Raw genomic sequence first — 13,297 nt, 5'->3', positions numbered from 1 at the left:
GAGAGTCTAAGTCACCAGGTGACATTTCATCCTCTCCCTTAACAGCTGGAACCGAAGAAGCCATTTGCACAGACAAGCCATCAATTTGCTTTTCCAGCAACTGACAGTTTTCTGCTTTCTTCTCTCCATTACCATCTTGGACAGTACTGATACCAGTGTCTGAAAATTAAGAAGGAGCTTAGTAGTGCATATAACTGCAGGATCAAAAAACACAGAAGGACGTTATTCTGCATCCCTTCTTGTTGAAAGTACTGTGGAGAGAGTTACTCAGCACTGTCAGATCACTTCAGTAGTTTTATTCACCCTTTGACGCAACCACAGGAATACCTCCTTTTGGGCTGCTACCGTCTCATATGACTGTCGTGAAGTTATTTGCTGTATTCCCATTTCAGTGACTAAAGTAAACTAAAGTTTCCCCTCCTTCCCCCAGTTCCAGCAAATTTTTCTTTCGACCCTGCTGCAACAGGTGGGTAAATTACTATTTGTGAGAAATTAAAAAATTTTTTTTTTTTTTTTTTTACACACTTTCCTTCCCCACTTCTCCCTTCCCCACTATAGAATACACAAATGAGAATTAAAAGCTGAAATGAAATCCTTGCTACCGCCAAACCATCGTGGTGAAAGGTTTCAGCACTTTTTAGAAACAGTTCCAAATTATTGCTCATTCAGGACTTCGTTACCTATAGCAACAGCCTGTTTGTCTAAGCCGACCAAAGAAATTCAGTCCCAATTAACTCTAAAAAACTTACGTGTCCTTTTGAATTAACACAGAAAGCACGGAGACCTTTTTTTTTTTTCCTGCACACTATGTCCATTTATGACCACACAAGTTCCTGTACTACAACAACTCCAACATACTTTTATTTGTTGGCATGCCTTTGAGGTTCAGATATGGTGACGGAGATCCAGCAGCACAGGGTGGCCCTTTCCCACCAACATGGTTTGTCACAACAGTGACTGTGGCCGTCGCAATAGCGGCGACGTGCTACGCCTTCTCTCTTTAGTGATGCTGGAGTATTGGGCTCTCCAGGACGCTTGATCTTATTCTGAGGCCCAGCAACAAATTTATCTGCTTCATCTATCATCGTACCCTGAAAAGACTTTTTTTTTTTTTTAATATAAGTAAAAAACAATTGCTTCGTCAATTCACTACCAGAGTATTTGCCTCCGTGTTACAATTCAGTTACTTTTCAAATAGTGATACAGCAGATAGCAAGACTTCTCCTACCTTCTCATCCTGTTTGAACAGACTGCCAAGTGTATGAAGAAGCCTTTTTGGTTGATCTGGATCAATCTCCCGAAGGGGTGAAGGCATCATTTTCAACTACTCCTGATGATTTCCCCTTTGAGCAACAGGAACGCCGTGAAGGCAGTCTGCAGCAGAACAAGGTATCTAAATTTAGTCTACCTTAAGACTAAGGAAATACAAGCCTCGCATGCTTCCATTTCCAGTGTTAGCATTTAAGATCTAGAAATCACTATTTCCTCCCTCTACAAAACAAAGGAAAAGCAAAAGGCAAATAAAGCCCCTCTTTCCTTTCACCATCACTATAAGAACATCTACTGCATCCTGTTGCACAGGAAAGCTCACCCATGAAACTTAATTTTCAAATTCCAAGCACGCACAACGTGTTTTGTGACAGAAGGCAGAAATTTCATTCTTTTCCTTCGGAATCTAGGGAAGGACGACTGACCCAAGAAACGATGCAAAGTCTACTTCCTCTCCCACACCGAGGACAGAAACACTACTTAGGTGAATTAAATAGCTGTACCAGAATATTAATAAATAATTGTGTCCATTTACCTTCATCCTGCCCCACGATATCCCTGCGTGTTTTCAGAAGATTGGTTCTCATTCCGCTTAGCTGATCTAGAAGACTGTGACAAGACATATCATATGCATTTCTGAATGCCCGTGGCTTCAAATCCTAGTTTTATAATAAAACAAGTAACTTTCAGTTAACCCGCGAGTTCTCACGCACAAAGAAATTGCTCTGTGGGCTGTACTACCGTTAACTACTAAAAACAAAACAAAACAAAAAAATTCCAAAACAACTTCAGACATTCTGAACGTATTCTGAAACAACTTTCTTTCCATCTCTCTGGAAAGAGCTTTCCTCCTATCTGTGACAAAGGAAAAAAAAAAAAAAAAAAAGTTGTGATCGCGGGAGTCGTTACACAAAGCCACACTCTGTGAATTCACTACTACAGTTAAGATCATTTTTAGTCAAAAATACCTCGGCAGCAATGCTATCACTGCAAACATAGCGTTGCCAAAAAAAAAAAAAAAATTCAACTCAAGATATAGGAGAGGGCGAGCTAAAAGCACAAATAACATGACCGATGGAGGCTGCAACAACCACCTGGTAGATGGTTGTCCACAGCCCTCGGATTGCATGGTCGTCTTTCCTGACAAACGAATACTGGAAGAACAGAAAAGATACACCGTGTGTCCGCAAAAGCCTTCGGGGAGACTACTGAAAGGAAAACCAAACCAAAAAACTAGGAACAGCAAGTGGCGTATACGTCAGTTTTGTTAACAGAGCACCACTAATGTACCAGGAATTTCCACATTCTTCGCCCCTCCTCTACCTTGCAAATGTCACCCAATTCTGTCAGTGTCTTCACCATCAGCATTTATTTATTTATTTCGTTTTTCACGTGGACATCCGAGGAAAACATTTCGAGTCCCTGTCATCGAGGAAGAAGAGGGGGGGGGGGGGGGGAAAAAAGAGATGAGGGGGGAAGAAGCACTGCCATTCCTTTCCTCGGTAACGCGAGCAAAAAGCTCAGGCGCTCAGCAACAACGTGCTTTGAAAGATAAAACACAGAAGAAACTGCACGTTATTTAGTCTCAGCTACAGAGTCACGTGTATTTGTACCTGCTCATTTATTCATCTGCCAGTGTATTTTAGTACAAACGCTACAGAACATAGAAACCGCAAGGTTACTACTACCTTTTGTGACCGACGCGATCTTTGGCAGGAACAGCTATCGAAAAAGAACCAACAAAATCCCCTTCGTCGACAGCCATCCGAACCTTTATCGTCTAACAGCAGTCCTACAAACATCCCCTGGGATGCTCAACTCCTGAAACTTTCTGTTCAACTTGAGGCAGAACAAGCCCTTACCCTGGGCACCTTCACCCAGCTCTCCACTGCTAGCAGAGTAGCACCCTGATACTGTCCAGGACGCGCTGCAGCAGCCTACTCGCTTACGCGTATTTACTGCAGCCTGGTTCGAGACGCGCACAGAGGGACCCACGAAAAATCCACCCTTTCCTTCAGAGAAGTAAATACATACATACATACGGACGACACGGTAAGGAAGAAAAGCTGAACACACAGCATGCGGTCCTTTACCGTGGGGCAGATCCAGCATCAGCACAAGGAGCTTTGGGGCACGTGAGCGATCATCTACACCGGCCATCGCGACAAGCCAAACTCACGCACACAAGCCTCGACCTAAAAAAAAAAAAAAAAAACCAAAAACACAGAACACATTAAGTTCCTTTATAGCTTATGGAAGTAACAACCAGCATCTTAGATGCAGTTGGATAGTTGGATTGCATCAGCTTAGGGACTGCCTCCTTCAAAACGCACAGGGGGGTGGGGAAACCAGTCTTGGAAACCTGTTGCCTAACAGGAAGGAGACTGTTGTCTTCTCCTCCATAGGTGACGTTCTTCCAAGCATCGTCCTGCTCCTGGATTTTACCAGCCGCGACGGGATGGTCCTACCGGCGTGAGTCGGGAACGCTTCCCACGGGGTTTCTGTGACACTGCAGTAAGTTTTCCGCAGGTACAAGTAACGCAGCACGAGACGGCAAGGAAGCTAAGGCACCGTCTGCAGCACAGCACGTGTGCGATATTGGGCCTGAGGGGACCAGTCAAAGCCTGCAGTAATCGCTGAACAGGTGGGCAAGCAGGGAGCCCTACGGGAAACAAAGCTCACGTTCTGCAAAGCTCTTTTCCCGTCAAGAAGACGGCCTTTTCTATTCAGCGCATTTACTGAACTTTAGGCTACTTCCCATTCGCTTTGGCAAGTTAGCCTTTGCGTAAGCCAAGAGGTTTTAAACTGCCAAGCACCACTGATGGTTCTTGTTCTCCAACAACAGGGAATTTCAATCAGGGCACTCGTTAACAGGAAAGCCTGGCTCTGTTTCACACAGATCACGTACCTAAACCACGGAGACAGGAGTCTGCAGGAAGAACTCTTTAAAAGGTGAACTTAAAGAGAAGGATACTACTCATTTTTCCACAACTTCTGCAAGGACTGCGGCAAAAAAAGGCTGAACCAGGGACGTCTCTATCATCATCCCCTCGAGAATTCAGCAACTCCATACAGTTATGGGGCAAATACCACAGCTGCAGCGCAAGACAAACAAAGACCTCGAAGGTCACATTTCTGCCTGCGTACCGAGTTCCGCTGGGAAGACCCCCCACCTCTGGAAAGACCCCCAGCCGCTCAACTCCCAAGCAACGTTGCCACGGCCAGTGCTTACGCAGAGTTTTGCTCTCTCTCGCTGCTCAGTACAGGCCCAAGGCCTCCTTTATTGCACACAGTTCAAGCAAAACTCTTGGGACATAACCAACAGACAGACAGACAGACAGACAGAAATTGCCTCTCACGTCTGTCCTCACTGACCGCAACCAGCGTCCTGGAAAGCCCCGCAAGCACCGGTCTATTCCTAGGACAACTCCGAAAGCTGAGGCGGGACAAAGTTTAGCCTCTCGTACCAAAGACTGAGCAACAGACAGAGCCTGACAGGCCAGTTCATTCTAGGTCTAAGAGGCTACTACGACTCGGCAGGCACTACGTGCCTTCCTTCCCTTTGCGCTTCCCAGCGCCGAGCAGCTCGCGCTTCCGCAAATTCAATGAAGCCTTGGAGCCGGGGCTGCAGGAAGCTTACGAGCACGCCTTGATTCCACCCCGAGGTCGCTGCGACTTACCTGGGCAGTCGGGACGGACGGGCTGCTCTCTCTCCTGAGAACCCTGCGACCGCAGCACGCCAGCTGCGGCTTTCCTCGCTTTACCCGGTGCGCCACCTTCGCTCGGCAACAAACCCCGCAGGGGTCCTAGCGGCGGGGAGCTGCTTCTGCCCCGGTGAACCGCAGCACAAGGAGAGAGCCGGCTGTCAGGACGCAGGGAGAGGAAAGCCTCCGAGGCGCGGCGCGGCGCAGCCCAACGATCAAGCGCAGCGAGGACCCGCGCCCGGCCTCAACACCCCCCGCCCCTCCCGGCCCGACGCTCCGAGGAGGCACCCCCGGAGGCTCTCGCTCGCCTCACCGCCGGCAACCGCGCTCGCCGCCAGCGGCAACCTGCGCCTCCCGGCGCGCACGGCCCGGCCCCGGCCCGGCCCCGGCCCGGCCGCGCAGCCCGGAGCCCACGTGGCCGCCCGGCAGCGCAGAACTACAGCTCCCAGCATGCCTCGGGACGGAGCAGTCCAGCCAATCCAGAGGGGCGTCGGCCACGCGCACGCAACGGCACCTCCTCCTGCCGCCCTCTCTGCCCCCCCCCGCCGCCGCAGCCGCCCCCCTCTCCCCTGTCCCCTCTCCCCCAGCCCCTCTCGTGCTCCGAGCATCTCCAGCATTTCAGGAACTGGAACCCTGGAACCGCTGACGTCTGGCACGTGTCAGAAACGTGGCAGGAGACGTACTCTGCTGTCGCAAGGCACTTGCAAAGCCGGCCCGACAGCTGAAGCAGACTCACACAGTCCACCGAGCAACTCAGGGCCCCCACTGCTGTCCACTCACCCTCATGCTTCGTTCAAGCTTCCGTGCCTACGCCCTGAGCTACAAGAAACAAAGAGAGAAGGTCACATCCACAATGGATACGCAAACAGTGCGGCACATGCAGAGGACTCAAACACAGAGACCAGAGCCAGACAAATAAAAAAAAAAAAAAAACAAACAAACAAGCTGAAGTCCACAAATGCCACAAGGCCATGAATGCATAGCAGCCCCGGCAGGGGTAATGACAGACATACCCTTTGCAGATGAAAAAGGTGACCCTGCTCAGTCTCTTGGTAATACTGCACCAACGCGGTCAAGCCTCTTGTAGCACGTCATCAAGCTGGTTTTAGTCCTCTGGAGAGTTACACAAGTGGGTTGATTCATCTAGAGATTAAAATACAGATCAAACACAGGAGCGTATCCCACCATCCCAAAAAAAAAGTGAGCCAGCAACCTCTGCTAAATATCCCTCTATGAAGTGAATTCCAAGCCCTTAGAATTCCAGAAATCCATAGACTCCAGCCTGCCTAGAGAACCCGGCAACTGACTGAAGGAAAAACAAAGCACTTACCCCCAAAGAGCAGCCCAGGCAGAAGGAGCTCTCTGACGGCATACTTGGGGCTCATATACCTTTTGGTCCCACCCAGCACCCAAACCCAATCACCTGGGAAAGGGGAGGGGCAAAGCACATGAAAGTAGAAAGAGGAGGAGCAGCAGCTGTGGTTTATTTACTTATTTATAAGGCTTAGCTCAACAGCATGCAGAGGGCAGACAGGAGAACTGGGGTGTTTCTAGAAGCAACAATCCCCATGCTTTCGCTGCAGCTTTGAATATTGAAAGGACAACACAACCAAGCAAGTAACTGAAGCTTTTTCAGCTCGAATTAGCTCAAACTTTTATTTACGCAGAAAGAAAAATCTAGGAGCAGAACAGATTATACGCCAACAAAATCAATTCCGTTCCACTCGCAGCAAAAATCACTTACTTCAGCAGGCTATCTGAGAACCAAAAGGCTATGCTGATGGGTCAAAACACACTACAGGACACTGGGGCCGGGCCCTCCGCTGCACCCACTTAAAACCCATCCCTACACTCACCAAGGTGCAACCCCAACCCGAACACAGACGCAGCATTTCAGCCTCAACACAGTTTCCAGAACTGCTGGAAAGCAAGCTTCATCCTCAGCGAGGCGTGCTCAGGCTGCACAGGAGGGGGCTTCGGGCACCTCTTTGCCTACCGAAGAAGACCGCCATCAGCACCTGCTTTGTTCCGATCCTAAAGGCTAACATCACAGCCCACGTCGCCTGGGACACCTGATAAACAGAAGAGAAAGCAGCCATACCGTTTTCAAGCCGTCCCTGCACGTGTCGCCCCTCGATGATCTGCAACCTCTTCTCAAATCCTCAACCGCTTCTGTGGAGAGCCTGCCATGGCACCTGCAAAGCAAGACCCTTCGCAGTCACCTCGTGCTACTTGGCAGTTCTGCTCCAATCCAGCTCACAAACAGCCCGCCCTTCCCGTGCTGCTCTTCAGAGTGCAGCTTGGCCCCTCTGAGCCTGTGCGACACACCTGTGAAACAAAAAGAAAAGCATAGGCTGAAGCAGCATCCAAAGCCACAGCACAGCTGGGACAGTTACTCTCATCTGCTCCCTAACCTCTGCTCCCTCACCTGCCCTCGAGGCAGATGCTTCCATCTGCTCTCTTAGGCCAGCTACAACACCCCTGAAATATAAACAGGATTTTTACTGTACTTTGTGCAGTTAAGTAACTGCAGTGACAACTGCACCCCTAAAGTACCTGCTACATCTGTTCATCGCTCACCTTGCCAAAAGCAGCTCCGGTCAAGTCCCGCGTTGTACACTGTGTTTCAGCTTTAACAAATGAAAACGGTCACAAGATAATCATTCAGCTGCCAGCATTAGCACCCATCCCTCAACAACACAAAGGGACCCCGTTTACAATATTATCATTTCAAAACAGCAGCCCCCATACCTCAGCACACCTCAGAAGTAGACCAAGCCAGTCACCGAGCTGCCTACGGAGCGCTGAACAGTTCCGGAAGGAGCTCTTTCCTGCGACAGGTTCCTCCAAAGGTTTACACTCTACTGGGGACAGGAGAGAAATCAAAATAAAAGTTTCAAAAACCCCTTATCATCTGTAAGCTTTCAAGATTCCACAGACCTCCTCCTCAAGCACACCGTTCAAGCACTATGCGAGCAGCTGCTCGCAAGCAGCTCAACTCTTCCCCCCCACACACACATCTGACAAACACCACAGAGATGACTGTGCCTGCTGCCCTTCAGTACGTGCGCAGAGGCAGACCAGATGTCTTCGCCAACACAGTCCGGACAATGTATTAGCACACCCATGCACTGCCACGTTAGCTGTCATCACTAACTGCCAGGCAGGACAGCTCCAGACCAAACACATACACACACAGCCACGCCACAAACACTACAAACAAAACACACAACACAAGGCGCAAGAAAAAGTGACCCCCGGAGGGAAGCCCTATGGCAACAGCAAGTCACAACAGGTGCTCTGCACCAGACCCAAGGAGAGACTCAAATGTCACGACACGCGACTGGAAGACACTGCCAGAACTGGGGTGATGGAGGCCTAAAAAGCCTTCCTTCAAGACAAGAGACCAGAAGGATGGGGACTGAAAACCCCATATGATTCAAAGATTGAAGCCGAAATTCCTTTAAGCGGTATATTCTTTATTGCAGCGCTGGATGCACGGGGGGATCTCTCCACCTATCGTGCATACCCAAAGCAGAAAGCAGTCTTGAATTTATACAATCAATCTATCAATATTCTACCGGCGCCTATACATATTCATTGCCTACCCCCGCCTTCCCTCGCTTCTCATGCTAATTAGCCTTTTGGCACCTTGCGCCTGAGTAGAGCCTCCCAAGAAGTGTGGGCAGGGGCCTTTGGGACGTGGGCAGGGGTCTTTGGGAGGAAGACCCCGAGTCTTCCTCACATTGTACTTTTCACCTTTGGTCAGGAATCCGCTGAGTTGGCATGTTTCTTAATCGCAAGAGCTGGCTGTTGCTAATTCTTCCCTTTGTTGTGTCTTTATAATGAATTCCAACGTCCAGTTTTGAGATTTATAGTCCTTACGTTTGTTTCTCTGTCCGTCTGCCGCTTCCTTATCGTGAGTTCCGGTGTCTTGTTTCGAGATACACAGTCCTTGTCTGGGGACTGTCCTTGCCTCCCCAATACCTCCTTAATCACATAAGACGACGCTTAGGAAATCAATTCCCAAGCAAGAGCTCCTGATGCGGCCCAGATGACTTCCACAAGAGCGAGGATGGAAACAGATGCGATCTCAAACCGAATATGACGCACGAGACCTGAAACAGAACTGCACTTCAAGCAGCGACTGCAAGACAAGAAGTGCTCGGATCAGAGCCACGATGACAAAACAAGCACTGAGGCCCTTCAGCACCGCTACCAAGTCGCCTGTCTGGTCAGTCCAGTGTAAAAAGCTAGAAGGATATCAAGACCCGAGAAGCACAGAACAGACATTGCAGAAGCAACACTACAGGACAGACGAACAGAAGGAAACTGTCCTGCCTGGCGCACGCACTCACGCTACAAAATAATCCCGCTGCTTCTATTAGCCTGGTGACCCGGCCACAAGCAGCCTGAACGTGACCCAGCCTGAACCACCCTCGCAGCGGCACCAAGTATTTTCAGCCAGCTGGCTCCACGCTGCTCTGGCTCCCAGCTCCCATTAGCCACCCCAGATATGCAAATACCAGGTGCCCCCCAACTTAGCTCTCAGGTTGCTGCATGGTAAATTCCCTCCGCCTCAAGAAATGCACAGGCACTGATTGTCATCTTAGTCAATTGCCAGGCTCATCATCAGCTGCAAAAACAGAGTACCAGCATTCACTAGCATGCCGGTCATGATGCCCACCTTCTCCACAACGCTGACTACTGCTGATGCAACATACAACTATGCTCACCTGTTCCTCTCCAAATCCAAGCTCCAACAGTGCAACCAGTATCATCCACACCACCTGGGAAAACAAAGGGATTAAATGATCGTTGCGTTCACAACACATCACCCAATGGTGTTTTTTGTTGTTGTTGTTGTTGTTTTTGTTATTGTTGTTTTTTGTGTGTGTGTTTCCTGTATTTATTTATTTTTTAGTCTGCTCTAGCTCAACGGCATGCAGAGTGCAGACAAGAAAACTGGGGTGTTTCTAGAAGCCACAATCCCCACGCTTTTGCTGTAGCTTCGAATATTAAAAGGACAATACGACCCAGCAAGTAACTGGAACTTTCTTACCTGGAATTAGCTCAAACTTTTCTTCACGTTGAAAGAAAAATCTAGGAGCAGAACAGATTATACACCAACAAAATTGAGTCCATTTCATCCCCAGAAAAAAAATCACATGCTCTCATCCCCTCCTGTACCTCAGCCGCTTGCCTACCCCACGTGGCACACGCTTCCATCTGTTCTCTTTACCCACTTATAGCACCTCTAAAAGGCAAACTGGAATTTTACTCTATTGGCTGTAGGAAAATAACTGCAGTGACAACCGCGCCCCAAACTGAGCCAGCAGCCCCTACTAAACATCCCTCTACTAAGTGAATTCCAAGCACTTAAAATCCAGAAATCCATAGACTCCAGCCTGCCTAAACAACCCTGCAACGGACAGAAGGAAAAACAAAGCACTGCCCCCAAAGAGCAGCCCAGGCAGAAGGAGCTCTCTGATGGCATGCCTGGGGCTCATATAGCATTTAGCCCCGCCCAGCACCCAAACCCAATCACCTGGGAAAGGGGAGGGGCAAAGCACATGAAAGTAGGAAGAGAGCAAAAGGAGCAGCTGTGTTTTGTTTTGTTTTGTTTTCCTTTGTTTTTTAAAATCTGTTTTATCTCAAAAACATTCAGAGAGCAGACAAGAGACCTGTGGTGTTTCTAGAAGCAAAAATCCCCTTTTGCTTTTGCTGCAGCTTTTAATGTTGAACTGATAACGGCACCAAGCAAGTAACTGAAACTTCTTCAACTGGAATTAGTTTAAACACGCTCACCGTCATCTGCAAACACAGGGAACCAGCATTCACTAGCCCTAACCCTAACCCCAACCCTCACCCTAAACTCTAGCCCTAGTCCCTAAGCCCAACCCTGGTTCCCGAGAACTTCATTTCCAGGCATGCTCTGGGCGCTCAACATGGCCTCCCGGAGGTCCGGAGTCCCAGGACTACATTTCCCGGCATGCTCCGGGCACCCAACACGGCCTCCCGGAAGTTCGGAGTCCCAGAACTACATCTCCCGGCATGCTCCGGGCAGTCAACACGGCCTACCGGAAGCCTGGTGCCGGAAAACTACACCTACCAGAATTCCCTGGACAGCCAGCACGGCCAATCAGAGGCCGAGTTTTCGAGAACTACATTTAACAGCACTCACTGTAACCCTAGCCCTTCCCGCCCTTACACAAAAAAGCCTCAAGCCCTATCCCTAAACATCCTCGAAACCCCTACGGACCTAACCCAAACTATATACCACACTAAACCCCTGAAGTCCTATGCCTAAAACCCCTAACCCAATAAATTAAGACGCTCAAATCCCAAACCCGCAAAATTGAGATGCTCAAGTCCCAAACCCAAAAAAATAGGACGCTCAAATCCCAACCAAACCCCCTTCCAAAAAAGAAAAAGAAAAATCAAGAAAAAAAAAATCAAACAAAACAAAAACAACAAAAGGGGTAGATCTGGTGGCATCTGCCCTGTAACCCTGCAAAAATCACGAGGGACCTAGAACAACAAAGCAAACGCACAAAATAACATTGACATCCTATCCATAAATGTGCTATAACAATTAATCACCTCCAAAGAGCTTCAAGCAATAAATGCACATACTACTAGATCGGTTTCCTCTAAAAGATCGTACCAGACCCTGACCCACCAAAAGAACCCTGCGTGTAGCTAACAGAAGCATCAACAAAGCACTGACCCCAAAGAGCAGCCCGGGCAGAAGGAGCTCTCTGATGCCGTGCCTGGGGCTCCTATACCATTTGGCCCCGCCCAGCACCCAAACCCAATCACCTGGGAAAGAGGAGGGGGCAAACCACAAGAAAGAGAGCAGGAGCAGCAGCAGCTGTGTTCTTTTATTTATTTATTTATTTATTTGTTTTTTTTGTGCCTATCCCTAGTTTACAGCATGCAGAGTGCAGACAAAAGAACTGGGGTGTTTCTACAAGCAAAATTTACCGTATTTATGCCTCAGCTTTGAACACAGAAAGGACAATACAACCAAGAAAGTAAATGAAATATTTTCCACGGGAATTAGCTCAAACGTTAGTGTTAGGTCAGAGGTTGGACTCAATGATCTTGAGGTCTCTTCCAACCTAGAAGATCTGTGATTCTGTGTGATTTACATATGAAGAAAAATCTAGGAGCGTAGGAAATTACACATCAAAAAAAACAACGACGTAATAAGCAACGCGCATGCACGGCCCAACGGCCGCCTGCAGTACTCGTTTTCCACCAGCAAGAGGCGGCAGAGGGCGCCCCCGGGCACCACTGCGCATGCGCCCCCCTCGGCCGCCTGCAGTACTCGTTTTCCACCAGCAGGTGGCGGCAGAGAGCGCACGCGGGCGTCACCACGCATGCGCGGCCCCCGGCCGCCTGCAGTACCCGATTAAAACCAGCAGGTGGCGGCAGAGGGCGCACGCGGGCCTCACCGCGCATGCGCGCCCCCCGGCCGCCTGCAGTACCCCTTTCCCACCAGCAGGTGGCGGCAGAGGGCGCCCGCGGGAGGCCTTGTCGGGCGGATCACAGCTCGCCTACTGTGCCATTCGGAGCTTGTGGCTGTCTTTTTTCCAACGTACTTGCTACCCACACCCCGCGGGGCAGCTTGTCTTACAAAGAATTCTCTCTGTTAATATTCTCTTTAAGGCGGGCACGAAGCATCCACTGCTCTTCTAAGCAAGCAACCTTCCTTCTGTGCTCCCTTCGGGATGCAGGACTACGTGCACTCAGATTTATTCCACTCATTTTTCTTCGCCTTTTCATTGGCACAGTCTCCAAGGACGCCTGGCTTTCTTCTCACAGACTCGCGTCCGTTTCAGTGTAAGGCATCTTTTCCCTCCGCTGCTCTAATCCAAATTCAAATTATCCAGATAAAACAATAGCGAGGTAAGAGAGAACTGTCTGAGTTAAAGTCACCATCTTTCTGTAACTAATTTAGCAGACAGCTGTACCACATCAGAGGAGGAGGTTTAGATGCTAACCAGGTCAGGCACATCACGGTCAAGTGAGCGCCCCCGGAATCACTAAAGAAACTTAAGGAAGAATCTACTAGAAGAAAGCTGTCTCCTCTTACCACCACCTATTTAAAAGATAGTGTAGTACAGGCAGTTCTACGTGCATAAAACCACATACACACAGTATACCTGACCCAAGTAAATTCCCTCTTAAAAGTCCACCATTAAGCAAAAGAGGTGTATTGTGGTGACATACAGCTGCCGTGTAATGATCCTGAAGGGATGAATCGCCCTATGTATTCCAAGGTACTCCTGTGGTTTGTTTTTTTTTTTTTCAAGTAC

Source organism: Aythya marila (assembly GCF_965140915.1).
Source record: "Aythya marila genome assembly, chromosome: 1".
Taxonomy (NCBI): domain Eukaryota; kingdom Metazoa; phylum Chordata; class Aves; order Anseriformes; family Anatidae; genus Aythya; species Aythya marila.
This window is presented reverse-complemented; position numbering follows the sequence as displayed.